This window comes from Bubalus kerabau, chromosome 19, assembly GCF_029407905.1.
Source record: "Bubalus kerabau isolate K-KA32 ecotype Philippines breed swamp buffalo chromosome 19, PCC_UOA_SB_1v2, whole genome shotgun sequence".
In the NCBI taxonomy this organism is placed as follows: domain Eukaryota; kingdom Metazoa; phylum Chordata; class Mammalia; order Artiodactyla; family Bovidae; genus Bubalus; species Bubalus kerabau.
Window position 1 is genome coordinate 68,628,924 of NC_073642.1, and position 27,372 is coordinate 68,656,295.

The following is a 27,372-nucleotide window of genomic DNA, read 5'->3' on the forward strand; positions in this document are numbered from 1 at the left end:
GAAATCTTATTCTTGAGGGGTGGGGTAGAGGTTGAGGTGGGAAAAGAGGTAGATTTTATCTTGTACTGAAAATGTTATTTAAACGAGTGGTTCTGCAGGGCATAGTGGGCTTTAAGGATTTTCAGGGTGGCCCTGGAAGGATCCAGAAATTCTAGCTAGTCCTTTGTTCTGAAGATGAAATTATATCCCTTTCCTTAAACTTTCATTTCTTCATGTACCTAGGGACTTGGTGCTAATTAATAGGTAAGGGGTTATAAAAATTTGGTATTCAGAACTAAAAGTAGTATGTAAAGAGGTTTGCTGAGGATTCTAATGATGTTACAGACCTTCCATTGTTCAAGTGTACTTGTAAATAACTGGAATTCTGGCATTTTTCTAGGAAGAATTTTGTCATAGTATTGAGTTGATTGCAATTTTTGTTTCAAGCTTGATTGCTTTTTTCATTATTTTTGGTCATAGTTTTTAACTGCCACTATTCTTTTTTATTATTATTACAAATTACAGTTTGTCATATCACTATCAATTCAGTACCTGATAGGTTGTCTGGTTAGCTTGATAATGCAGATATGTTTAGCATTAATTTTGGCACATGAACAATAGGTATGACTTTTAAGATTTGTTTGGTATAGTACAAGTATGAACCATTCACAGAAGATCCATCCAAGTTAAATAATCTGAGAAGTGTAATGTTTTCAGTTTTAGGGCATGTTTTAAGCTGTAAATCATGTGTTCATATTCTTTTCTTATAAATTAAAAGCGTTCTATAAATATTTCCTTCAAAATTCTTTTTTGCTGAGTTCCTTTTCCGTGGAAAAGTGGCAGCAGAGTGGTATGTATACCTGGCATCTTACGCCCCTGGAATCGTGGTTCTTGCATTTGGTTGTATTCCTCAGCGTCACTTACAGTTGTTATCACACCTGCGTCAGCAGCAGAGCTCTTTATATTGTGATCTTAAACTCCAGAGCTTGCTGTACAGCCTTAGGAGCCAGCATTTACATTCAGGAGCGTTCTGTCCGCAGTGTGTAATCTTTTTGTACTGCCACTGCCAAAACTGTGTGCACTGCTCATTCAGGCAGCATTTGATCACCGATGTTACGATAGTTTAAAAGTATTCTCAGTGTCCTAGCTCACACACGGATCATGTCTAATAAACACAGATAAGCAAACCTGAGGTGACTGCGTATTTGTAAACTGATGTTATTTTCACTGCCAAGTTCCTCATTCTTCCTTTTAATTTTTCCAGCCACTGAGTGAATAAATGTTAGATTCTAGTAAGATATATTTTTCTCCTGTTGTTTTTTTTTTTGTACTTGTTAATTTCTAAGTACTATCCCTGAGACATTTTGCTGTTCATAAATGTCTTTTAGGTCAACCTTTAAAGAAATGTGTACCATTGTGTACTTATAATGCTGTTGAAAACAACAGGAGATTAGAAAATGTAGTTTTCTTCCTGGTTTTACAGAATCATTTTTAGCTGTGATTGGTTACATGCAGATGATCTTGCGATCTTGTTTTGTTTTGTGTGTCATTAAGAAGCAAGTTATGACTTTATTAAGACATGCCAGTACACTGAGTGTAACCCACCTGAAGTTATTTTCTTTTCTAATCTGGGAGTAGTACTAACAAGAAGAGAGGGAGTATAGAGTCATGGGTGGGAAAATGGTGAAGCCAGGCTACATGGATTCGAGTTTAGGCTTCAACCTAGCCTAGCTTTGTGACACGTCACCTCCCTGGATCTTCATTTCCCTGTTTTTAAAATGGTGAGAATTAAATGAGTTAACATTTAAAAGCCCTTAGAAGAGCTGAGTGTAGTTCCTAGCATATGCTAAGGACTGAGTGTTGTTATTGTGTATCCTGCTGAATATTGATTTTGAGGGGGAGCAGGAGATTTTCTTTTTTTTGGAGTGGAGTTGATTTACAGTGTTGTTTTAGTTGCAGTGTACAGCAAAGTGAATCATTTATATATATATATATGTATCTATTCTCTCTCTCTCTTTTAAATTCTTTTCCCAGAGATATTCTTGTTTGTTTGTTTAATTTTACCCTCACAGGAAGTAGGTAAAGCTTAAGAATTGAATTGTGGGTTCTGACTTGGGTCTCATAGGACCTATTTGCTGTAGACTACTTCTGATAATGGCTTAAATTTGCGTGTTTAGTATAAAGTACTGTAGTAGTTTGCTCAAGCTGCTATAATAAAATACTGTAGACGGGGTGGCTTTATTTTGCAAATTGTTTATTTCACACCGTTCTGGAGGCTGGGAAGTCCAAAATCAGGGTTGCTGGCATGGCTGGGTTCTGGTGAGAGCTTGCTTTTTGGATTGCAGAGAGCTGCCATCTCACTGTGTCTTCACAGCAAAGTGGGGGGAAGGTGTGTGAGCACGTGTGCATGCTCTCTGATGTCTCTGCTTAAAAGGGCACTAATCCCATCATAAGGAAACACCCTCATGACCACATCTAAATCGACGTAATTCCTGGATGCCCCATCTCCTCATATCACACTGTGGAGCAGTTTCATGAGGTAGGCTCTGTTATTCAGGAGAGAGAGGCCAGGAGGTAAAGTGACCTGCCCAGAGTCCCCTCACTGATAGATGTGCGAGCAGTCATTTTATGGTGGATGTAGTCAGCGTGGAGTTGAACGCTTGTGAACTCTTAAGTGAAAGCCTGTTAGCACAGTTTAGATAACAGAGCACTTGCTGTAGGCAGTGTCCTTGGGTCCTTCACTGGATAGGATTGCATTGTCGTTAGATGCTAGAGGGTGCTTCCTGTGTCCTCACATGCAGAGGCTTTTTCACACTCACTAGCCTGATGGGTATCTTCCTCTTCATACTCTGTTAGGTGAGTATTAACTGCCATCTTGATTTTCCATTGAGGAGACAGACTAAAAAGTTGTTATAGTCAAGCTGTCCAGTTCGTAGGTGATAGAGCAAAGATGTAGATCTTAGTCCAGCTCCAGAGGGTGGACTCATTGCATTTCCTTACGCTGCTGCTAAGTCACTTCAGTCGTGTTCGACTCTGTGTGACCCCATAGATGGCAGCCCACCAGGCTCCTCCGTCCCTGGGATTCTCCAGGCAAGAACACTGGAGTGGGTTGCCATTTCTTTTTCCAATGCATGAAAGTGAAAAGTGAAAGTGAAGTCACTCAGTTGTGTCTGACCCTCAGGGACGCCATGGTCTGCAGCCTTCCAGGCGCCTCTGTTCATGGGATTTTCCAGGCAAGAGTACTGGAGTGGGTTGCCATTGCCTTCTCCTTACGCTACCCTCCTGTGATTAAATCTCCCTTGTTGAGGTGGGAACTAACTTGAGACTTCTCTGTAGTGGTGGTGAAGAAGTTAGTTAATAATTTCAAGTTTGAAGAAATATTTCAAGTACGTAAGAAAAGAAAGCCTTGTTCCCCACCTCCTCTTCTGAACTTTGCATAAGTCATGTCTTAATGCAAATTTGTTTACTCACTCCTTCACTTAACAAGCACTTACTAGTAAATACCTGCTGTGTGCCAGGCATTATTCTAAGTACTGAGGATAAACATTGAACCAAATGAAGTTCTGGCTTTCGTGGACTTAACATCATAGTGGGGGAGTAGCAGTGAACGATACATGGTGTCCCGTCATGTCAGCGCCATAAAGAAAACAGAGCAAGATGTATTAACTGTATTTTCTTATTTTTTATATTCTCGATGCTCTGGCTGATCTGGGAAAGAGTATTCCCAGAATTCGCTAGTTTCTGGAAATAGAAAACTGCTCCCCTGTGAGGATTGTTCAGGTGCAGACCAAGCAGCGCAGAGCCCGTGCTCCAACCACGCCTTCTGCTTGCTCTTAAACTCCAGGAGGCAGCTACTTCTCTGCCCTGCAGGTACTGGGCACCTAACAACTATACTTACACCTGAGATCTGCTGAAATTATCCAAAGGAACCAGTCCTCAGCCTGCTCGCCCTGCCTGGACTTGCCTTTCCTGTGGAAACCAGGATAAAAACTTGCCCATGCTTTCCCCTTGCTCTTTCTGCCTCCTGACCCATCCTGGTGCTCCCTCACAAGGCCCTGGATGGCACTGTGTGCCCCCTTTTGGGAACTCTAAGTAACCATCCTTTTAGTGGTAGTCTTCTCGTAGCCTCTTGGCTCACCATACCTGAATAATAACTTATGCTTTAAAGTGCAGGGTGAGGAGATAGTGTTGCGAGGAATGTGTAGGGGTGTCCTCTTAGCAATTCATTTAAGAAACTTTATTGTTCTTCTGAACCAAGCCTTGCGATAAGAAGTCAGACAAGTGCAGTGGACTCGGGGTGAACCTGTGTGGTTTGCAGTAAAATTTTACCTAGGCCTTGAGGATCTAAATATTTTTCAGTAAGTAATGAAGCATGGAAAGACATTTTCAGTCCTCATTGCAATGTTGACATGGAGGTCCTCATTGAGCATTCGTGGAGGATTGCACAGACAATTTGAGGAGCAGCAGCAGCAATGGGCGGCAGAGGCCTGCAAGTATGCAGGGCCATGTAAGGCCCTGAGCCAGAGGCTGTATCAGGGCGAACGGGGAGCCTCAAATGCCCCAGCTCTTTAAGGAACACTCATCTGTGTGTAGTAAACTTTTTGGTGGTTCCCTAACCTTCCCCTGGCTTCTTCTGACTGAGATTGTGTTATTTTAGAAATAGTCTTGGGACTTAACTGGTGGTCTAGTGGTTAAGAATCCACCTTGCAATACAGAGGATGCAGGTTTGATCCTTGGCCAGAGAACTAAGATCCCACATGCTGCAGAGCAACTAAACCTACGTCCCCCAACTGCTGAACCTGGAGTGCCACAGCTAGAGTCCATGCGCCACCACGAAAGATCCCACATGCCACAACTAAGACTCAACACGGCCAAATAAATGTTTTTTAAGAAAATAGTCTTCTTGATCACCATACTGTGACATCAATATAAGCAGTCCGTCCTCTCTTTCTTAAACTGGAACCATTTAGTTAAAAACAAGAACTATGTAAATTAATGAAATAATTGATTTTTTTTTCCTTAGTATATGTTTGTGATAGCTGGTTAGCCAGCTTTAGAGTTTCTGTGGTGGCTCAGTGGTAAAGAATCTGCCTGCAATGCAGGAGACCTGGGTGGGGAAGATCCCCTGGAGCAGGGCATGGCATCCCACTGCAGTATTCTTGCCTGAAGAATCCCATAGACAGAGGACCCTGGCGGGCTACAGTCCATAGGGTTGCAAAGAGTTGGACATGACTGAAGCAAGCGACTTAGCACTTCACCAGCTTTAAACACATAGAGAGATGGAGGCGTTCTTCTTCCTGTGCCTCTCTGCTCCAGTGTTGATGACTCCAGTTATTGGCCAGATTTTTTTTTTTTCTAGTTAAACATCTGTCGTCTAGAAACATGTACAACACTGTTCTCTATTCTTTCATATGGAGCTGTGGTGAATATGGCAATCTGAAAAGAAAAAAACCCAAACCCTACTAATGCAATATAACCACCTATTTTGAGTCTTATTGGTCCCATCTACAGAGTAAACACTGAGCCTCTTGGGCCAACTACAGGACTTGCCCTCAACACAGGGCTAGTTTATTTCGTATCTACATTTAATTCTTTTTCTTATCTGAATTTATCTGATTTTTGCTAAAAACCGTTTAATTGGTTTCCTGCTGTAATTCCAGTCAGCTGGGGGTATTTCTGAAAAATGAGTGTTTTGTATTACCTGTCACTTGTAGTCTGGTGCTCTGCACTCTGGACAAGGATGTGTTTGTCTAATTAAAGATCTGACAGGGCAGAGACGGAGCCCTCAATGGAGAATCCATGTTTTAGTTGATCTTGCTGACCCAGGAAAACATTTTTTCAGTAAGATTCAAGCACCATTCTTAAATCCAGACTATTAGAAAAGGAAATCCCTGTGTTTAAAAAATACTAATCAAAATAACAGAAGAAAAAGAAGAATGAACCTTAAATTCAAGTATGTGCAAGTTATGAGAATTCCCTGGTGTTCCGTTGGTTAGAACTCTGCCCTTCCACTGCAGGGGGCATGGGTTCAATCCCTGGTCAGGGAACTGACATCCTGAGTAACAGCACAGTTCAGTTCAGTCACTCAGTCGTGTCTGACTCTTTGTGACCCCATGCAACACACAAGGCTTCCCTGTCTATCAACAACCCCCGGACCTTGCTCAATCTCACGTCCATCAAGTCAGTGATGCCATCCAACCATCTCATCCTCTGTCCCCTTCTCTTGCCTTCAGTCTTCTCCAGCATCAGGATCTTTTCCAGTGAGTCAGTTCTTCATATCAGGTGGCTGAAGTATTGGAGCTTCAGCTTCAGCATCAGTCCTTCCAATGGATAATCAGGATTGATTTCCTTTAGGACTGACTGGTTTGATCTCCTTGCAGTCCAAGGGACTCTCAAGAATCTTCAACATCACAGTTCGAAAGCATCAATTCTCCAGCGTTCAGCTTTCTTTATAACAACACAGTGCAACCAAAAAAAAGTATGTGTAAGATACATACCAGTTTACTGAATGATTATTGACATATTGACTATAGATTCCTTTTATCACGGTCTTTCTGGGAAATTCCGCTTACACCCACTCAAGTCTGTTTTCTTAAGTCGGTTTTTTTTTTTAGGCTACGGTAATGCTTAGAGGTCTGTAAGTGACTTTTTCTTGGCATCCCAGGAAATCTTGGTTGTGGGACAAATCAAAGAACTGTATATTTGGAAGCAGAACCGGTTCATGCTTTTCATATGGTCTACAATGTAATTTACTTTTACTGTTAACCACACTAGGTTATTTGGAGTACCTTTGCTTCAGTCTCAGGCCAATCTTTTTTAACCCTTGCTGTGCATTAGAATCATCTCTCGTGGAAGCCTCTGGCTCAGCGGGTAAAGAATCTGCCTGCCATGCAGGAGACACAGGAGATGTGGTTTCGACCCCTGGGTCGGAAAGATCCCCTGAAGGAGGGCATGGTGACCCACTTCAGTGTTCTTGCCTTGAAAATCCCATGGACATAGTAGCCTGGCGGGCTACAGTCCATGAGGTCACAACGAGTCTGACATGACTGGGTGACTGAACACACAGTGGAGTTTTAGAGAAAAAAAAAAAAAAGGCCCATGTTTTCTTCAGAATACTCCACCCCATGGAGGTGCCAACTGGTTGGGTCTGGGGTGAGGCAGAGGGATCCGGGTGCACATCTCAGATGAGACTGGGTCCCGGACTTCTTTGGTTCCCTGCAGGGTTCTTAATTTCTCTCCTCTTTCTGAGGCTGCCCTTTGTTAAAGGTGACCCCTTCCTCCAGTGGTTTTAAGTCTTGTAGGCTGGTGCCACTACCAGTGCTGAATATCGCCTTCTCTCAGACTCGGCCTAATCAGACTTCTGGGTTTCTTTACGTTTCCTTGCCCATCTGGTGAAGCCCAGGTCATTTTTGGAATCTTTTTCATCAAGCAGCTCTGTTCATCTTTTCCTTTGTTAATAGCTTCCTCTTTCCATATTGACTTGTAGAGGCTAAGTAGCTCAGGCCACTAATGAAAAGAGTTGTTATTAGAGTCCTGGGTTTTTTTAAATTCATTTTTAAAAATTGAAGTATGGTTACTCATATATATTATATAACTTAAAGGTGTACAATAAGCAATACATAGGTTTTAAAGTTTATACTCCCTTTACAGTTGTTGTAAAATATTGGTTGTAGTCCCTGTGTTGTACAGTGACCCTTGTAGCTTACTTCATGCCTAATAGTTTGTGCCTCTTACTCCCCTCCCCCTGTAATGCCCCTCCCCACGCCCCTCCCGCCATGGTAACCACTAGTTTGTATCAGTGAGTCTGCTTCTGTTATAGTCACACTTTGTTGTATTTTTAAGATTCCACATTTGAGTGATGTACAGTATTTGTCTTTGACTTTTTTTAACTAGCATAATGCCCTCCAGGTCCATTCATGATACTGTGATGGCAAAGTTTCATTCATTTTATGGCTGAGTAGTATTCTATATACACACACACCACATCATTATCCATTCATCTGCTGATGGAGATTTGGGTTGCCCCCATATCTTGACAGATGTAAATAATGCTGTTGTCAACATTGGAGTGCATGTATCTTTTGGAATTAATGTTTTGGGGTTTTTTAAAATATGTACCCAGTGATGCAATTGGTTGTATATAGTTCTATTTTTAGTTTTTTGAGAAACTCCATAGTTTTCCATAATGGCTGTATCAATTTACATTCCCATCAGTAGTGTGTGAACGTTCTCTTTTCTCCACATACTGACCAACACTGATCTTTGTGTTCTTTTCGATAGTAACCATTCTGACAGATATGAGGTAATATTCATTGTGGTTTTGATTTGCATTTCCTTGATGATAAGTGATATTGAGCATCTTTTCATGTGCCTTTTGGCCGCCCGCATTTCCTCTTTCGGAAAATATCTATTCAGTTCTTCTGCCCATTTTTAAATTGAGTTTGTGTTTTTTGATGTTGTGTGCTATGTGCTGTTCATATATGTTGGATATTAGTTCTTTATTGGTCATATCATTAGCAAATATTTTCTCCCATTCAGTAGGTTGCCTTTTCATTTCATCAGTAGTTGCCTTTGCTGTGTAAAAGCTTTTAGGTTTAATTAGGTCACATTTGTTTATTTTTGCTTTTGTTTCCTTTACTTTAGGAGAAGTTCCAAAAAATATTGCTGTGATTTACGTCAGAGTGTTCTGCCTATATTTTTCTCTAGGAGGTTTATAGTATCCAGTCTTACATTTAGGTCTTTAACCCATTTTGAATTTATTTTTGTATATAGTTTTAGAGAATGTTCTGATTTCATCCTTTTACCTGTAGCTGTCCAGTTTTCCCAGTACTAGTTATCAAAGAGACTGCCTTTTCTCTATTGTATATTCTTGCCTTGTTTGTCATACATTAATTGACTATAAGTGTGTGGGTTTATTTTTGGGCTCTCTATCTTGTTCCATTTATCTATGTTTATTTTTGTGCCAGTGTGATACTGCTTTGATTACTATATAGCTTTGTAATATAGTCTGAAGTCAAGGAGTGTGATTCCTCCAACTCTGTTCTTTCTCAAGATTGTTTTGGCTATATGAGGTCTTTTGTATTTCCATGCAAATTTTAAAATTATTTTTTCTATTCTTTGAAAAACACCATTGGTATTTTAATAGAGATTTCATTGAATCTGTAGATTGCCTTGGTCAGTATGGACATTTTAACAATATTGATTCCTTACAGCACTCCATCTGAAAGCAGCAGAATACACATTCTCTTCAAGTGTACACAGAACATTTTCTAGAATAGATCACATGCTGGGCCACAAAACAAGCCTTGGCAAATTTAGGAATGCAGATCACATCAAATGCCTTTTCTGACTGCAACACCGTGAGACTAGAAGTCAACTACAAGAACAAAAAAACTACAAAAAACACAAAACACGTGGAGGCTGAACAACGTGGATCACTAAACCAGTGGATCACTGAAGAAATCAGATAGGAAATAAAAAAAAATACCTAGAGCCCTGACTATTATTTACAGTCCAGGATCTGCATTTGGATCAGTGTAACGAATCAGACAGAGGATACTGCTGCTGCTGCTGCTAAGTCACTTCAGTCATGTCCGACTCTGTGTGACCCCATAGACGGCAGCCCACCAGGCTCCCCCGTCCCTGGGATTCTACAGGCAAGAACACTGGAGTGGGTTGCCATTTCCTTCTCCAATGCGTGAAAGTGGAGTCACTCAGTCGTGTCCGACTCTTAGCGACCCCATGGACTGCAGCCCACCAGGCTCCTCCGCCCATGGGATTTTCCAGGCAAGAGTACTAGGGTGGGGTGCCATTGCCTTCTCCGATAGAGGATACAGACTTTTACACATAGAATGTGGTAAATGGAATCTAAGACAAACCCTTCTTCATCTTATGTATTTAAAATACTGAGAATTAAAATATATGTATATTGTTAGATTTCAAAAGTGGTAATAGAAGTGAAAGAAAATATAGCTTCAGTGTTGCAGGTGGTTTAGAGGGAAAATTTCAGTTTATTGCCTGACTTATTTTCACTTTGGTAGGAGGCTTAGAGTAGATTTTGAATTGAGGATATTAGAATTTATTTTTAATTATACCAGTGGTTCATTGTGCTTTTTAGAAAAGTCACTGAAAAACCAAGTATGTTAACACAGTATTGACTGGGGATGTACTAATATGTCTTTTGTTACCTGAAGGTTATTGACCGGAGACGTATCAATGCGTTTTTAGAGGATGGTACAGTTAGCATCACTGTGAGAATGCTGTTAGAGCCTAAAATTATCAGGGGTTCACTGTACGACTTAACGATTGTCGTTGTCGTTCACGTTTTGCTCTGTTAGGTTTTTCAACCAAAGTGTATATTATAAACAGAAAATTTCCAAAAATGATGCATCATGATATTTTGAGCATAGAAGAATTTTTCAGTGAGTTCTATGCAGATACTTTCTCTGATTGTCTGAGCAACATATATACTAGTGTCTCAGAACATGGTAGTTCTTCAGAGTATAGTTCCGATTCAGACAGTGTGAATGTTATACCAACAAAAAGAAAAACCTTAGTGATAGATTCTGATCCAGAAAGTGAAAATGAAACTCATGGTGCTGGAGAATGCTCCTTTGCTTCAGCGAAAGAGGCAGAAGATATTTCACAAAAATCGGAAGACTTAACAGGTGTGTCAGGTATAACTGTTGGATGTAGTAACCTGCAGTGCTGGTGAAATAATAGAATTAATTTTTAGCTGACCAAAATACAAATCACCGGACATATGCATTAGTTTCTACAAAAATCCCCTGGTCAGTAATGAGTTAAAGGGGTCAGACTGGAGCCCCAGCATGGAGAAATTCAGTTTGCAAAAAATTGAAAATAGGTTTAAAAACTAGACCTTTGGGAAAGAATCCTGGCAATAACAGCTAGAATCACAGCGGCATGTTGCTTACTGTGTGCTGGGCACTGTTCCAAGATCTCTGCCTGTCAGATCCTTTATCCTGGGAGTACCAGAGGCCCAGGAGGTCCAGCCGCCTTGGTTCAGCCAGTCAGTCAGTGAGGGGCAGAGGCCCAGGTGGGGCAGACAGTGTGCCCCAGAGGCCAGACTCCCAGTGACTGGCCGGTCTGCGTCATTCATTGCCTGTTGTCACAGCAGCCTTGTGACATCACTATTTTTATCTGTAGTTTACAAATGAGCAGTTCAAGTAATGTCACATCCTTGTCAAATTTTTGTCTGATTTTTCAGTTCTTGCCCATCTGGTAGATATAAAACTATGTCACTGTGGTTTTAATTTGTATTTCCATGATTACTGATGAGTGTTACATCTTTCATATTTGTATTGGCTTTTGTTTCTTCTGTAAATTGCCTGTTGAAGTCTTCTGTTCAGTTTGTATTGGATTCTTTTTCTTAATCATTTTAGAGATTATATATTCTGGATACTAACATGTGACAGACATGTAGCTTCTTCTGTTTGATGGTATATATTTTCATTCTCTGGACATTGTCTTTTGATGAACAGCAGATATTCTTAATTTTAACACACCTGAATTTATCAGTCTTTTCTTTTATGCTTTGTACTTTTATGTTTTTAACAAATTCGTCCCTGCCTCGGGCCATAAAGATAGTATTCTCTATTGTCTTTAAGTTTTATACTCTTGAATCTACTTTGAAGTTGTGCATATTGTGAAGTAGGAATCTTAATTTCATGTTTTTTTTTCATGTGTTATATCTTACTGTCTAGGCTCTCCTTTCTCAACTGATCTGCAGTACAGTTTCCATTCATACCTATACACACACACACTTTTTCTTTGAAGTGGTTTTCCTGGTTCATTGCACAATTGCTATTTTAAAGACATTTATTTTACATTTATTTTTGCATTTAAAATTTTTATTTTCAATAGTACAAGGGCAGATGATAAATAGAATTCCAAAATAGGTGACAGGTAAAATCTGAGCTAAAAGTAGAAACACAAGAGTAACAAAGGAGGCTTAATCTCTCTCAGGCTATGTATGGCACATTAAGTAGAGAGAAAAAGATACAGATCTTTATATACGGCTCCTCCACTAGCTCATATTACAGACTTGCGCATTTTTTAATTTAAATTATTTGGTCACAGCTTGTGGCATGGGGATCTTAGTTCCCTGATCAGAGATGGAGCTTGTGCCCCATGCAGTGGAAGCAGAGAGCCGTAACCAATTGACCAGGGAAGTCCCACAAATTTGTGATTTTTTTTTTTTTTTTTAAAGCATCCCTTTCTTAGGATACATTACTGCTGTGTGCCAGGAAATTATTGTGATAACTATTCAAAACTGTGATGACTGCAAGCAAAATGATTTCCTCAGGATTGGGCACTTGTGCAGCTGCTGCTGCTGCTGCTGCTAAGTCGCTTCAGTCGTGTCCGACTCTGTGCGACCCTATAGACGCCAGCTCACTAGGCTCCTCTGTCCTTGGGATTCTCCAAGCAAGAACACTGGAGTGGGTTGCCATTTCCTTCTCCAATGCATGAAAGTGAAAAGTGAAAGTGAAGTCACTCAGTCGTGCCCGACTCTTAGCGACCCCATGGGCTGGAGCCTACTAGGCTCCTCCGTCCATGGGATTTTCCAGGCAAGAGTACTGGAATGGGGTGCCATTGCCTTCTCCGACTTGTGCAGCTAGCTATAAGCAATGGTCCAGTTAATACAATTAATAAGCCTAAGTAAGAGATATTTCCAGGCTACATTTTCTGAACAAGCAGTAAAAACAGAAACAAACAAAAAGTACAAACGAATGGAGCTTAAAGCACTCACAGAACTCCTGGGGTCTAAGAGAAAATGCAAATCAAAATTGCAGTGTATCTAGAAAGTAACCCTGTATATCAGCACCTATAGAATACTGTTTTTGTTGTTCATGAAAATTTGAAACCTTAAACATATTATTAACAAAAAATGACAGTACATTGAATACGTAGTAAGTTAGAAGAAGGAACAGAATAAATTTCAGGAACTAAGAATAATGTAAGGAACTAATAATGGACTTCCCAGGTGGCACAGTGGTTAAGAATCCACCTGCCAGTACAGGAAGACACAGAGTCCTGAGTTTGATTCCTGGGTCGGGCAGATCCCCTGGAGAAGGAAATGGCAACCTGCTCCAGTATTCTTGCTTGGAAAATTCAATGGACAGAGGAACCTGGCAGTCTACAGTTCATGGGGTTGCAAAGAGTCAGACACGACTCAATACCTGGAGTTCACTGTGGCTCAGATCGTGAAGTCCTTATTTCAAAATTCAGGCTTAAATTGAAGAAAGTAGGGGAAATCACTAGGCCATTCAGGTATGACCTAAATCAAATCCCTTAAGATTATATAGTGGAGGTGACGAATAAATACAAGGGATTAGATCTGGTAGCCAGAGTGCCTGAAGAACCATGGACGGAGGGTTGAAACATTGTACAGGAGGCGGTCACCAAAACCATCCTGAAGAGAAAGAAATGGGAGAATGCAAAGTGGTTGTGTGAGGAGGACTTATAAATAGCTGAAAAAGGAAGGGAAGCGGAAGACACAGAAGAAAGGGAAAAATATACCCAACTGAAAGCAGAGTTCCAGAGAATAGCAAGGAGAAGGCCTTCTTCAGTGAACATTGCAAAGAAGTAGAGGGAAAGAGTAGAATGGGAAAAGAGTAGAATGGGAAAGACTTTCTTTCTTCAAGAAAGTCTTGAAGACTTTCTCTTCAAGAAAATTGGAGGGACTTCTCTGGTGGTCCAGGGGTTAAGAATCTGCCTTGCAATGCAGGGAATGCGAGTTCAGTCCCTGACTAGGGATTGAACTAAGATCCCACACGCCATGGGGCAACTGAGTCCCTGGACCACAACTAGAGATCCTGCATGCTGCAACAAAGACCTGCCACAGCCAAATAAGTAAAATATATAAAAGAAAATAAAATTGGAGATATCAAGGGAACATTTCATGCTAGGATGGGCATAATAAAGGACAGAAGCGGTAAAGACCTGACAGAAGCAGAAGATACTGATAAGAGGTGGCGAGAATACACGGAAATACGATACCAAAAAAATGTCTTAATCACCCGGATAACCGCAACAGCTGTCAAAATGTATCAGAAACAGGGAAGAAAGCTGTAGTTCAGTCTCACAACATCCGTTCAAAAATTGGGAATTAACATAGCATATAGGCCAGTTAAACATTTATCTTTGCTTGTTCCTCCCACTCACTAAATAGTAGTAAAGAAATTAAAAAGGAGTGTCAAAAATAGAGAAGACTAGCAGACAAAGAATTAAACCAACTTTGCCAGATGGAAAACAGATGGGTGAGTAGGTGCATGTGTGTGTGTATACACATTATTGTATGTTTTTTTTCACATAATAGATTTCGTATATCATAGTGAGCTGAAACCAAGTCCCCAAAGGAAGCAGCTAGGGGCAGGAATAGGTAGGCTGGTCCAGCAAGAATCATGCTGAGCCATGCCACAGAATTCAGAAAGTTTAAGAGTGAGTTCTCTTGGGTCCTTTTGTTGGTGGAGGTAAAGTAGAACTGAAAACAGGATTGGCTGAAAATCTGTAATTGGACCTTATATCACCTTAAGGCAGCCCACCCTTCTCTCCCCCAGTAGAAATTGGGCAGATTGTTTTCCGAAGAGGTTCAGTCAAAGAGCATTTAGACTTGGGGACCCCCATACTAAAAACCAGAGAAGGCAATGGCACCCCACTCCAGTACTCTTGCCTGGAAAATCCCATGGACAGAGGAGCCTGGTCGGCTGCAGTCCATGGGGTCGTGAAGAGTCGTACACGACTGAAGTGACTTAGCATAGCATACTAAAAACAGGGGCCCGCTGAGTGATGGACGTCTCCTGTCTCTTTGCTTGCTCCCCAGAACTCTCTTAGCCCTTCATGCTGCCTAATAGGAGAGTGGAGGATTCTTCTCCAGGAGAATTGAGCTAAATGAAAATATAGCTAGAGACATTTAATGTCTTTCAGTGAATCTACTTAATCTCTGTCTGGTCATCCTCTGGTCCAGCTCTTATATAACATTCAGTCCAGCGTTTTGGTGCCTCTCTTAAATATGGGCGGACAGCCAAGAATTTCCAAATACTTGAGGATAACCTGAAGCAAACAGGAATAAGAGAAAGGAACACTGAAGAGGAAACTCAACTACTTTAGAAACACACACACACACACACACACACACACACACACACACACACACACACTGCAATTGGTGTTTTCAAAGAGCTTAAAATAAGGGAGACAGTGCAACAATCACCATTGCATTCATGAGAGAAGAACGCGGCGCACTGAGGAAGCACTCCTGGGGGAGGCGAGTTCATGGTATTGGAAAGAAATTCAGTAAAGGGGTTACAAAATAAAGTCAACAAAGGCTCTCAGTTCACAGAGATGAAAATTAAGATACCACATAAAACTGAAGTGCCTATCTAGGAGGTCTAGTTTCTGATGAAGAGGAGTTGTAAGAAGAACTGGGGATAGGAGGGAAGATTATCAAAGACTAGCATGTGACTTCCCAGAACTGTAGGACCTGAATTTCCAGATTGAAAGGCTTGGTGCCAATGCAGTAAAGGACAAAAGATCTGCAATGCATCTGGACTGAATGCTAAAGTACCACAGAGACTGAATCTGTGGTACCTTAAAACATATATACATCAAAATTAGAAGAAAGAGGGGGAAGATAGGTCATAAAGAATTGTAACAGAATGTCATCATACCAGTCCATATCACTGTAAACTGGAAGAAAATGGATCAAAGCCTTTAAAATTCTGAGAGAACTGAATATTCCTATGTAAAAGAATGAAACTGGACCCCTGTCTTACACCACTCACAAAAATTAACTCAAAATGGATTAAGGATTTAAGTGGAAGATCTGAAAACAAAGTTCATGGAAGAAAGCAGAGGGGAAAAGCTTGACATTGTTCTTAGCAGTGATTTTTTATGTGACACTAGAAGCGCAAGCACAAAAAATGGGCCTACAGAGCTCGCGCACGGCCAGAAGAAGCGGTCGGCAAAGGGAGGAGGCAGCCTGCACAAGGCAAGAGGAGGAGCTCTCAACACCCAACAGCAAGTAAGACCCTAAAGAATCCAAGGTAAAAACAACAAAGAATCTGAATAGGAATTTTTCCAAAGAAGACATTCGGATAACCAACAAGTACATGAAGAGGTGTTTAACATCACTAACCATCAGGGGAATGCAAACTGAAACCACAGTGAGATATATCACCTCACACCTGTTAGAATGGCTAGCAAAAGAGTGTGGAGAAATGGGAAATGTGTACTGTTGGTCAGAATCTAAACAACTACTGTGGAAAACAGTGTGGCGGTTTCTCAAAAAATTAAAAACAGAGCTATCATACAACTCAGCAGTCCGTTTCTGAATGTGTATCCATAGGAAACATAGTTACTATCTCGAAGAGGTGTCTGACCTCCGTGTTTGTTGCAGTGTTGCTCTCAATAGCCAAGTCAGGGCCACAGCCTAAGTGTTCATTGACAGATGAGTGGATGAAAAAAGTGTGAGGGGTATTATTATATATTCCATAATTGTCTATGCTATATAATAATAGGAATATCGTTCAGCTGTAAAAATGGAAATCCTGCCCTTTGTGACAACATGGATGGACCTTAAGTGCATTATGCTGAGTTAAATCAGACAAAGACAAACACTTGTTGTTCAGTCACTCAGTTGTGTCCGACTCTTTGCGACCCCATGGACTGCAGCATGCCAGGCTGTCCTTCACCATCTCCTGGAGTTTGCTCAAACTCATGTCCATTGGGCTGGTGATGCCGTCCAACCATCTCATTCTCTGTTGTTCCCTTTTCCTCCTGCCTTCAATCTTTCCCAGCATCAAGGTCTTTTCTAATGAGTTGGCCCTTTGCATCAGGTGGCCAAAGTATTGGAGTTATGATATCAATTATGTGGAATCTTAAAAAAAGAAAAAAAAAGCTGAACTTATATAAACAGTGTTCATAGTGGCTGCCAGGGAGTGGGAGGTTGAGGGACATGGGGAGCGACTCGTCAGAGGGTACAGGCTTCCAGCTGTGAGATGGGAAGTTCCAGGTGTCTAATGTACAGCATGGGGACTGTGGTTAACAAGTGTTGGGGACTTGACAGTTGCTCTGAGAATGGGTCTTAAATATTCTCACCATAACAACAACAAAAAAATGGTAATCATGTGAGGTGAAGGATATGTTAACTAGCTTTATTGTGGTAAAGCTATCACAGTATCTGTGTGTATCAAATCATCACATTGTACACCTTAGACTTAAACACAATATATATTATATGTCAAGTTTTTCTCTTTAAAATGGGGGTGGGGCACTTTCAGAGAAAACTTGACCGTTACCAACTTTTTGGTACCAAAAAGTTACCAGAGAAAACTTTAGAATTCTTTACCCAGCCAAATGTCAATCAAAGCTGAAGGTGGAATCAGAACATTCTGGGCCATGCAAGGTCTTGAATTTAGACATCTGCTTACCCTTGCTCAGGAATATTCGTGGGGCTAGCAAGGGAGGATACTCACAAGTGGGAAAGCATAGGATCCAGAACAGGAAATCCAACACAGCGGGTCTTAAGAACAGAACAAAGGCCTCCAGAATATTAATATCTTCAGAGAGGGGAAAAAGAATACTTGACTATTTGAAAGTATTTGAGAGGAGATATATACTTCCATTACAAAGCTTAAGGATGGACCAGTAAAGTGAGAGATATACAGAAAACCTAAGTTAACAGAATAACTAAAACAATTATTAGCTCAAAGGAAATCAAAACATTTTTGATAAATAAGAAAGAATGGAAATGCATTCCTAGTGTGGCTGTAAAGAATATTTATAATGCAAACTGAATAGTTTAGCCAAATATTATGGTGACTGATCAGAGGAAGGAGGGAAGAGATGTGGAGTGGGGGGGCAGGATGTCAGAGCAGTCTTATTGCTAGTGTTACCAAGTCAATAGTTAATCAAGAGGGAGGAGCTAAGAAATCATACTTCTGTTCCAAAGTAAGGCAGCTCAGATACCTGAGATAAGAGGGCTTGTTGCTGTGAACAAGGGTTGAGGGTGGAGAGAGAGACTACATTACACAGTTCGACTTTCAAAGCTACATACATGTACTACTTTGAGCAATAAAAATTAAACTATTTTGCCAAAACTATAATAGAACCTCATGAAGACGTTGGAGAGGGAAAGCATAAGTCTGGTTGGAAGGGCTTTGGGAAAGCTAAATCCACAGTGGGAAATCAAGGAAGCTGTATAATCTGGCATTTTAGAAATATGTAGGTGAACAATAGATGACATAGCTAAAGAAGCTGAAAGGATTGTTTCTGAAAAGCCAGCAAAGAAAGAGTCAGGATAAATTTGGATAAGTACCCAACATTGTCTGCTATTGCAGACAAAGATCCTATTTCCTTACTATGGAAAGTCTTGCAAATTGAGGAGAAACAGGAGTATATAACCTAATAGAAAATAGTCAAAAGATATACTCAGGCAATTAATAGGACAGATGGTCAGTGTTCAAGTAAGACCGTTCAACATCCACATCCGAAAAGATAACGTGTTTTTCACATCAGATTTGCAAAACTGATAATTCATATTGTTGGCAAGAGTGTGGAGAATCAGGAACTCTCTTATTGGCAGTAATGTAAGTACGGACAAAATTTTAGAAGCATGTATGCCGTTGGCTTCTATTCAGTTTCTAAGAATCTGCTCTGCCAATATAGTTTCAGAAATGTATGAGGATATATATACACAAGGATGCTCACTGTAATAGTTCAGTGGCCAAAAGTTAGCGATAACCCTACGTGCTTTCAGTGATCTATTTCCCACTTCCACTGTAGAATCATAAGGGATTTGATTTAGGTCATGCATGAATGGTCTAGTGTTTTTCCCTACTTTCTTCAATTTAAGTCTGAATTTGGCAATAAGGAGTTCATGATCTGAGCCACAGTCAGCTCCTGGTCTTGTTTTTGTTGACTGTATAGAGCTTTTCCATCTTTGGCTGCAAAGAATATAATCAGTCTGATTTCGGTGTTGACCATCTGGTGATGTCCATGTGTAGAGTCTTCTCTTGTGTTGTTGGAAGAGGGTGTTTGCTATGACCAGTGCGTTCTCTTGGCAAAACTCTATTAGTCTTTGCCCTGCTTCATTGTGTATTCCAAGGCCAAATTTGTCTGTTACTCCAGGTGTTTCTTGACTTCCTACTTTTGCATTCCAGTCCCCTATAATGAAAAGGACATCTTTTTTGGGTGTTAGTTCTAAAAGGTCTTGTACGTCTTCATAGAACCGTTCAACTTCAGCTTCTTCAGCGTTACTGGTTGGGGCACAGACTTGGATTACTGTGATATTGAATGGTTTTCCTTGGAAACGAACAGAGATCATTCTGTTGTTTTTGAGATTGCATCCAAGTACTGCATTTCAGACTCTTTTCTTGACCATGATGGCTACTGCATTTCTTCTGTGTGGATCACAATAAACTGTGGGAAATTCTGAAAGAGATGGGAATACCAGACCACCTGACCTGCCTCTTGAGAAACCTATATGCAGGCCAGGAAGCAACAGTTAGAACTGGACATGGAACCACAGGCTGGTTCCAAATAGGAAAAGGAGTATGTCAAGGCTGTATATTGTCACCCTGCTTATTTAACTTATATGCAGAGTACATCATGAGAAATGCTGGACTGGAAGAAGCACAAGCGGAATCAAGATTGCCGGGAGAAATATCAATAACCTCAGATATGCAGATTATACGACCCTTATAGCAGAAAGTGAAGAGGAACTCAAAAGCCTCTTGATGAAAGTGAAAGTGGAGATTGAAAAAGTTGGCTTAAAGCTCAACATTCAGAAAATGAAGATCATGGCATCCGGTCCCATCACTTCATGGGAAATAGATGGGGAAACAGTGGAAACAGTGTCAGACTTTATTTTTGGGGCTCCAAAATCACTGCAGATGGTGACTGCAGCCATGAAATTAAAAGACGCTTACTCCTTGGAAGAAAAGTTATGTCCAACCTAGATAGCATATTCAAAAGCAGAGACGTTACTTTGCCAACAAAGGTCCGTCTAGTCAGGGCTATGGTTTTTCCTGTGGTCATGTATGGATATGAGAGTTGGACTGTGAAGAAGGCTGAGCACCGAAGAATTGATGCTTTTGAACTGTGGTGTTGGAGAAGACTCTTGAGAGTCCCTTGGACTGCAAGGAGATCCAACCAGTCCATTCTGAAGGAGATCAGCCCTGGGATTTCTTTGGAAGGAATGATGCTAAAGCTGAAACTCCAATACTTTGGCCACCTCATGCGAAGAGTTGACTCATTGGAGAAGACTCTGATGCTGGGAGGGATCGGGGGCAGGAGGGGAAGGGGACGACAGCGGATGAGATGGCTGGATGGCATCGCTGACTCGATGGACGTGAGTCTGGGTGAACTCCGGGAGTTGGGTGATGGACAGGGAGGCCTGGCGTGCTGCAATTCATGGGGTCGAAGAGTCAGACACGACTGAGCGACTGAACTGAACTGATATCAGTAAAATACTGGTTAATTACATGCAGTACATCTACACATGGGCTTCCCTGGTGACTCAATAGTAAAGAATCTGCCTGCCAAGCAGGAGACTCTGGTTTGATCTCTGGGTTGGGAAGATTTCCCTGGAGAAATATATGGCAACCCACACCAGTGTTCTTGCCTGAGAAATCGCATGGACAGAGAAGCCTGGTAGGCTATGGTTCATGGGGTCACAGAAGACAGCGACTGAACCACAACATCCACACGTTTATGTCCTCCTATCTGTAGGCAGCTCTTCCTGGGTAGGAGACAGGTCATGCTTTTGCCTAGTGTTAGACAAACAGATTTTAATAATGCTTTTAATTAATTTCTCTGTCATTTGTTAGCTTTCCTATTCTGTTGTTATTTTCATGTTAGGGTGGTTCTGAGAGTAATTGAACTCTCTTTAAGCTCCTTAGGTTTTGCCTTACTCTGCTGGCTCTCATATTTGCTGGTCTTTAAAGACATTCCCTGGAAAACTTGCTTGCCTTCCACCCACCAGCAGCTTTGGCCCACACCATGAAAAGAATAGTAAACTCTTGTTAACAGTCCTCAGAATACAGCAACTTTCAGCTACCTTTTCTTTTTGAGAAATTCCCCTTTTATAAAAAAAAAACAAAACAACTGTATTTTCAACCTTTTTCTTAAAATTAATTGTAGAAAAGGAGATAGATAATTAGATATTTAGATAAATAGATAATTAGATAGATAGATAATTCAGTTGTGCTTCAGAGTTCACAGGACAGATAAAAGTCAAAGTCTTTACCCGCCCAGATGCCTGCCCAGAGACAGCCAGTGGCATCAGTTTCTTTGGTCCTTCCAGAAATACCCTGTTTATAGAGAGGCGAAGACATGTGTATTTTTTTCTTGGTCACACCAGCCTTTCTTGGCAATTCCTTCTCCATGAACTCTGGCGTTTGCCAGGCTCTCCCCCTCAGGGCTGTCTGAGAGTCTTTGATCTGTTCTTTTGTTCAGCAGAGGTTCTGTGGTCAGTGTGGTGAGTGAGACAGAGGGACATACTGAGGAGAAGTAGGTGGCCGTCCTCCCCTCCTTCCTTCATGAGGTACCCTGGAGGTGTTAGGGTCGGGGAGGCTGGGCATAAATCAAGGTTTGTGACCCCCCCTTGTCAGTCTGAGGGAGGCACTGGACTCTGGTGTCTGGGTTTTCGTTCTGTCGCTCCAGCTGCGTTTTCCTGTGTCTCTATTGTGACCCCCATCTCGTTTTCGCTCTGAAATGCATGTTTGTTGATGTTTCTGTCTTTCCATTTTTCAGCTAGGCAGTTGTCATTTCCTTCCAAGGATACTATCCCTATGCTGATAATTCTCCAGAATAGCCCAGATTTCTTCCTGAGCTTCAAACCAAAATACCAGCTACTGAGCTTTGTTCTCACTGTCCTCACTTAATTGCTGTTCACGGGGTGTGTCCTAAAGCAGACTCCAGCTGCCACCCTTCCTCACTGCAGCTGGAGTCTTCTCTGTCTCACAGTGGCACCCAAATTCACAAACATGGGTGTCGGCTTCAACTCGGCCTCCTCTCCGTTACCCACTGAGTGTTTACTTATAACCTTGAGTTTACAGTACAGCTCTTTCCTAGTAAAGAAGAGGTTGTTGATTGTATACCTGTTCATTATTTCTAACACATAAGTTGTCATCCAGTCGGTTGCCCAGCTGACAGGCTCTCGGCCTTTGGCCTGTCTCATACCTGTATTTCCGGAGAAGCCGGTCGGGTCGCCTTTGCCGTGATGGCTTATGTCGCAGTTTGGTGACTGTGACAGTACCCCGCCCCGTGCCCTCTCTGATATGCTTATTTTATTTTATTTATTTATTTATTTTTGGCAGTGCTGGGTCTTTGTTGCTGCATGGGCTTTCTGTCTAGTTGCCAAGCACGGGCTTCTCATTGTAGTGGCGTCTCTTGTTGCAGAGCACAGGCCTTAGGCACACGGGCTTCAGGAGTTGCAGCTCCTGGGCTGTAGAGCACAGCTCAGTAGTTGTGACATACAGGTTTGGTTGCTCTCTGGCATATGTGGTCTTCCTGCATGAGGGATTGAACCTGTGTCTCCTGCGTTGGCAGGCAAATTCCTCACCACTGAACCCCCAGTAAAGACCCTGCTCATTTTATTTTTAGGTCAATTGATAAAATTGTTTTTTCCCAAGGATAATTTCTGTATGTCCTTGGTCCTGGCTTTGGAGACATTTGTTTTTTCTGTGGTACTGTAGGCTTAGCGTCTCTTCAGGATTCTCATCACCAGGATCCGGGTCTTTGCCTTCAGAAATGTTTGTTCTCCTCCTATCTGCCAGTTCCTAAAGGACATAAAAATGGGAAGATGTGTAGAGCAGGGGTCCCCAAACTCGGACATCTCGTGCCTCATGGTCTGAGGTGGAGCTGATGTAGTAAGAGAAATAAAGCACATGATGAATGTACTATGCTCGAATCGTCCTGAAACCACCCCCCACCATCCGTGGAGAGCTCGTCTTCCACAGAACTGGCCCTGGGGCCAAAAAGGCTGGGGGCTGCTAGTGTAGAAGATGGAGATTAATAAAGAGAGGAGAATTTTTTCACTTTACATATTTCTGTGTTATTTTATTTTATTTTTTACAACTAGTATCTGGATAAGGTTGAAAAGGAATGTAGAGAAGTAAGATAGTAGAAATCGGTGACTTTCATATTTAAATGTCCTTTTATAGTAGCAAAACTTAAAAAAAAAAAAACATTGTACTATCCTAGTGAGGCCTTTCCTTAATGTGCATGTGTTCAGCAAATTATTTCTACCCAAATTTATCTTCAGCCATCAGGTTCACAGTTGATGGCAATTAGATCTCTGGCATGTTAATCACATACACAAATTGTCAACTTAAAAAAAAATTCTCTGCCAGTACCCACCTGTTGCTCTGGAGTTTTCTGTCTTGCCAACTTGTAATGTATCCATTGCTTTACTTGTACATTTCAAAGGTGGCTGTTTGGAATCATGAGATGAGTTAGGACTTTGGAGTCAGACAACTCAGACTCTGAGCTCTGGCATGGGTTAGCTGGGCAGACTTGGGCTGGTTTCTTAGCTTTCTCAGTCCTCCTTTCCTGTGCATTGGAGATGATCATAGTCACCTGACAGAGCTGTGACCATTCAGTTAGGTAGGATCATAGCCATGGAGCATCTGGTGCTGAATTTCAGACACAGGTGACACTTGACAGCTGCTGGCTTCATGCCTCCTCTCCCCACCCCCTGCGATTAAATTGGTGTAGAGTTGATTCTAGCTTCTGCCTGATACGTAATTCTGACAGAGGTAAATACATAAAGTTATTTGTATAACTTTGGACGCTGTCCAACTGGGAGACCTTCAGCTACTCTGTCTGCCTATGGAAAGAAACTTGTACTATTCATCCCTCTGTCTGGTCCCACTCACCTGTCCTGTGTGTTTTCACAACACTTCCCTTGGTGTGGCCTCTGCTGTGTGTGACCCAGTTCAGTCGCTCAGTCATGTCCGACTCTTTGCAACGTCTATCACCAACACCCGGAGCTTGCTCAAACCCATGCCATCCAACCATCTCATCCTCTGTCATCCCCTTCTCCTCATGCCCCCAATCTCTCCCAGCATCAGAGTCTTTTCCAATGAGTCAGTTCTTCACATCAGGTGTCTAAGTACTAGAGCTTCAGTTTCAGCATCAGTCCTTCCAGTGAACATTCAGGACTGATCTCCTTTAGGATGGACTGGTTGGATCTCCTTGCAGTCCATGGGACTCTCAAGAGTCTTCTCCAACACCACAGTTCAAAAGCATCAATTCTTCGGCCCTCAGCTTTCTTTGTAGCATGGCTAAAGGAAAAACCATAGCTTTGACTAGACAGACCTTTGTTGCCAAAGTAATGTCTCTGCTTTTTAATATGCTGTCTAGGTTGGTCATGGCTTTTCTTCCAAGGAGCAAGCATCTTTTAATTTCATGGCTGCAGTCACCATCTGCAGTGATTTTTGGAGCCCAAAAGATAAAGTCTGTCACTGTTTGCTTTGTTCCCCCATCTGTTTGCCTTGAAGTGATAGGACCAGATGCCATGATCTTAGTTTTTTGAATGTTGAGTTTTAAGCCAACTTTTTCACTCTTCTCTCTCACCTTCATCAAGAGTCTTTTTAGTTCCTCTTCACTTTCTGCCATAAGGGTCGTATCATATGCATATCTGAGGTTATTGATATTTTTCCTGGCAATCTTGACTCCAGCTTGTGTTTCATCCAGCCCAGCATTTCGTGTGATGTACTCTGCATGTAAGTTAAGTAAGCAGGGCGACAACATACAGCCTGACGTACTCTTTTCCCAATTTGGAACCAGTCTGTTGTTCCATGTCCGGTTTTATCTGTTGCTTCTTGACCTGCACGCAGATTTGGTTTTCAAACTTCATTGTGTTTCCTCTAGTGTATTACCTACTACTACTCTCTAAAAATTATTCTAAAACTTAGCAACTTAGAAGCTGTGTTAGCTCAGTTTCTTGGAGTCATCTGTTTGAGGGTAACTTGGTTGGATGGCTCTGGCTCAGATGCTCTCAAGGTACTTTGGGGAAGAGCCACAGCTGCAGGTGCCCACAGGTTTGACTGGGGCTGGCGCATCCGCTTCTAGAAGGCCCTTTCACCTGGCTTTTGTCTAGGGCCCACGGTTCCTCAGCAGCTGCAGGTGTGAGTCCTCATTTCCTTGCCACCTGGGCCTGTCCACTGAAGTACTTAATGTCCTTACGATGTGCATGTCAGTGATCTGTGAGAGCAAGGAGGGAGCCCCAGTGCCTTTACAGCTTAGTCTCTGACGTCCCCTCCCTATCGCTCTGCTTTCCTCTCTTCATGAGAAGCAAGTCACTAAGTGCAGTCCACAATGAAAGGGAGGAATATTAAGTTCTACCTTTTGAGAGGAGGATTGACAAAGTATTTGTGGACCTGTTTTAAAAGCACCACACCAGGGGTGCTAGTTGAAATGTAAAATTCTCAAAGCTCATTTCAGATCTAGTGATAGGTAGAACCCAGGAGCCTACAGTTTGCACAGATACCCTAATGTTCTGATGCTGGTGGTGTAAAGTCCACACTTGGAAACCCGTGCTCTGCCAGATGGAGCACCTGGTCTTCTTGAAATAGTCTTCATTGGTTGCACCTCCCTGTCTTGCTCAGATCACCAGCCCATTTTGAACTGCATAAATCCAGTTACCTCCATGGTGCCCACCACCACAGGCGGAGGTGAGCTCTCTGTCCCTTGGGCCCCTGCAGGACTCTGTCTTCCTCCTGCTCTTTGCTTCTGATGTTGTGGTGATGTGCTGCTAGTAGGATGTAAGGTGTCTTTGTTGGGCCTCTTCTGGCAGCAGAACTGTGACAACCCTGTCATAGGCATTCTGCTTCTCAGGATCTAAAAGCAGTGTGGTCATTAGAATGCTAAGGAGACTGGCTCAAACCACGCTTCTTGGTAGTCAGTACTTTCTTGTAGGCATTTATCAGACAAATGAGTTCCTGTTGTGTGCCAGGCTGGGTTTCGAGGTTCCACTGGTGACAGGAGGCAGACACACTCCCTGTAGATGAGGCGGCAAAAATGAACTGATAAACACAATGTATTATCACAACGTGAAGGACATTCTGGGAAAGAAGTGCTATGATGTAAAACGAAGGAAACCTACTTAGATAAGGTTTTCAGAGAATCTGCCTGAGACTTGAAGGATGAAAAGGAGAAAAAATTTTAAGGAAAGAAAGAGTTAGTATGTTCTGGGAGAAATCAGAGTGCCTGGAGTTGAGGCTGGAAGTGTAAGCAGTCTGCCATGGCCATGGTCAGGGTTTCATTCTAAACACAGTGTCCTGAGCTGAGTTAGTATGACAGCCAACTTGTCACTCTTCTAATTTAACAGCCGTAGAAACAACTGGAAGGTTCAAATTACAGGTACAAGTCCAGCTATAATGAATTGGGAAAACAAGGTTCCTGTGTTTGCTTAACAGAAGGAAATGAAGAAGGAGCCCAAGCCTTTAGTGGATGGGCCAGTATCATAGGTGGTCGTGGTTTAGTCGCTTCAGTCATGTCTGATTCTTTGCGACCCTATGGACTATATAGCCCGCCAGGCTCCTGTGTTCATGGGATTTCCCAGGCAAGCTATACTGCAGTGGGTTGTCATTTCCTTATTCAGGGGAATCTTCCCAACCCAGGGATCGAACCTGCATCTCTTGTGTCTCCTATTTGGCAGGCAGATTCTCTACCACTGCACCACCTGGGAAGCCCAGTATTGTAGACAGAAAGGCTGTTCATCTGGATTCCATGTTTTTAAGCTCTGAGCTGTTTGTAGGTCAGATACTGTGCCTCCCTGCCTTTCAGCTGCCTCCATGCCTGTTAGTTGCTGATTCATTTCTAGATTAGACCTGGTGGACAAAGACAAGTGCAGGGAGAGTCCCAACTTCCTCATCCCATAGGCAGCTGCTCCTCGTTTCCCAGACCACTTTCTAGCCTTGCCTCCTACAGGCTGTGATACCCTGGGTGCTAGGAGACTAGTTCTAACCACATTCCCCATAGAAAGATAGGAGAACCTTGGAAGATCTTTTCTCTCTTTTTCTGGTTTCCACTGGTTTGCAGGAGGGTTGTCTAAGATGATCTCTAAAATTCTATTATTTTTGAGATCTCATATTAGCCCAGACCATGATGCTCTGAATTCACAGCATGTTTGTACAGCAACAGTTTAATATTCTGCCTTATTCTGTGTGATGGCTAGGCAGCTTGAAGTGGTTTTATTTAAAGCCTTATAGAATTACTCGGAATTATCAATCCATTACACTCATGATGCAGTTCATTGGGACTGTACAAGTTTTGATTTGCAGAATTAGAATTCCTCGATAGATACTGAATCGGACTAAGTCTAATAACAAACTATTCCTGCTTAAATCTGATTTCTGTGTTCAA

At 41.9% G+C, this 27,372-nt stretch overlaps 1 protein-coding gene across 11 annotated transcripts in view; it reads left to right on the forward strand.

Annotated features, from left to right (window-relative positions):
* MARK3 (microtubule affinity regulating kinase 3) overlaps positions 1-27,372 on the forward strand; it is a 114,977-nt gene that overhangs the window by 41,980 nt on the left and 45,625 nt on the right. Inside the window, exon 1 of one of the 11 annotated variants that reach the window (XM_055556450.1) lies at positions 3,697-3,849. The exons of the other annotated variants lie outside the window; for them this stretch is intronic. The gene's annotated coding sequence lies outside the window, so the exon portion shown is untranslated. Of the gene's footprint in view, positions 1-3,696; positions 3,850-27,372 lie in introns of those variants that run through there. 11 annotated transcript variants of the gene reach the window in all.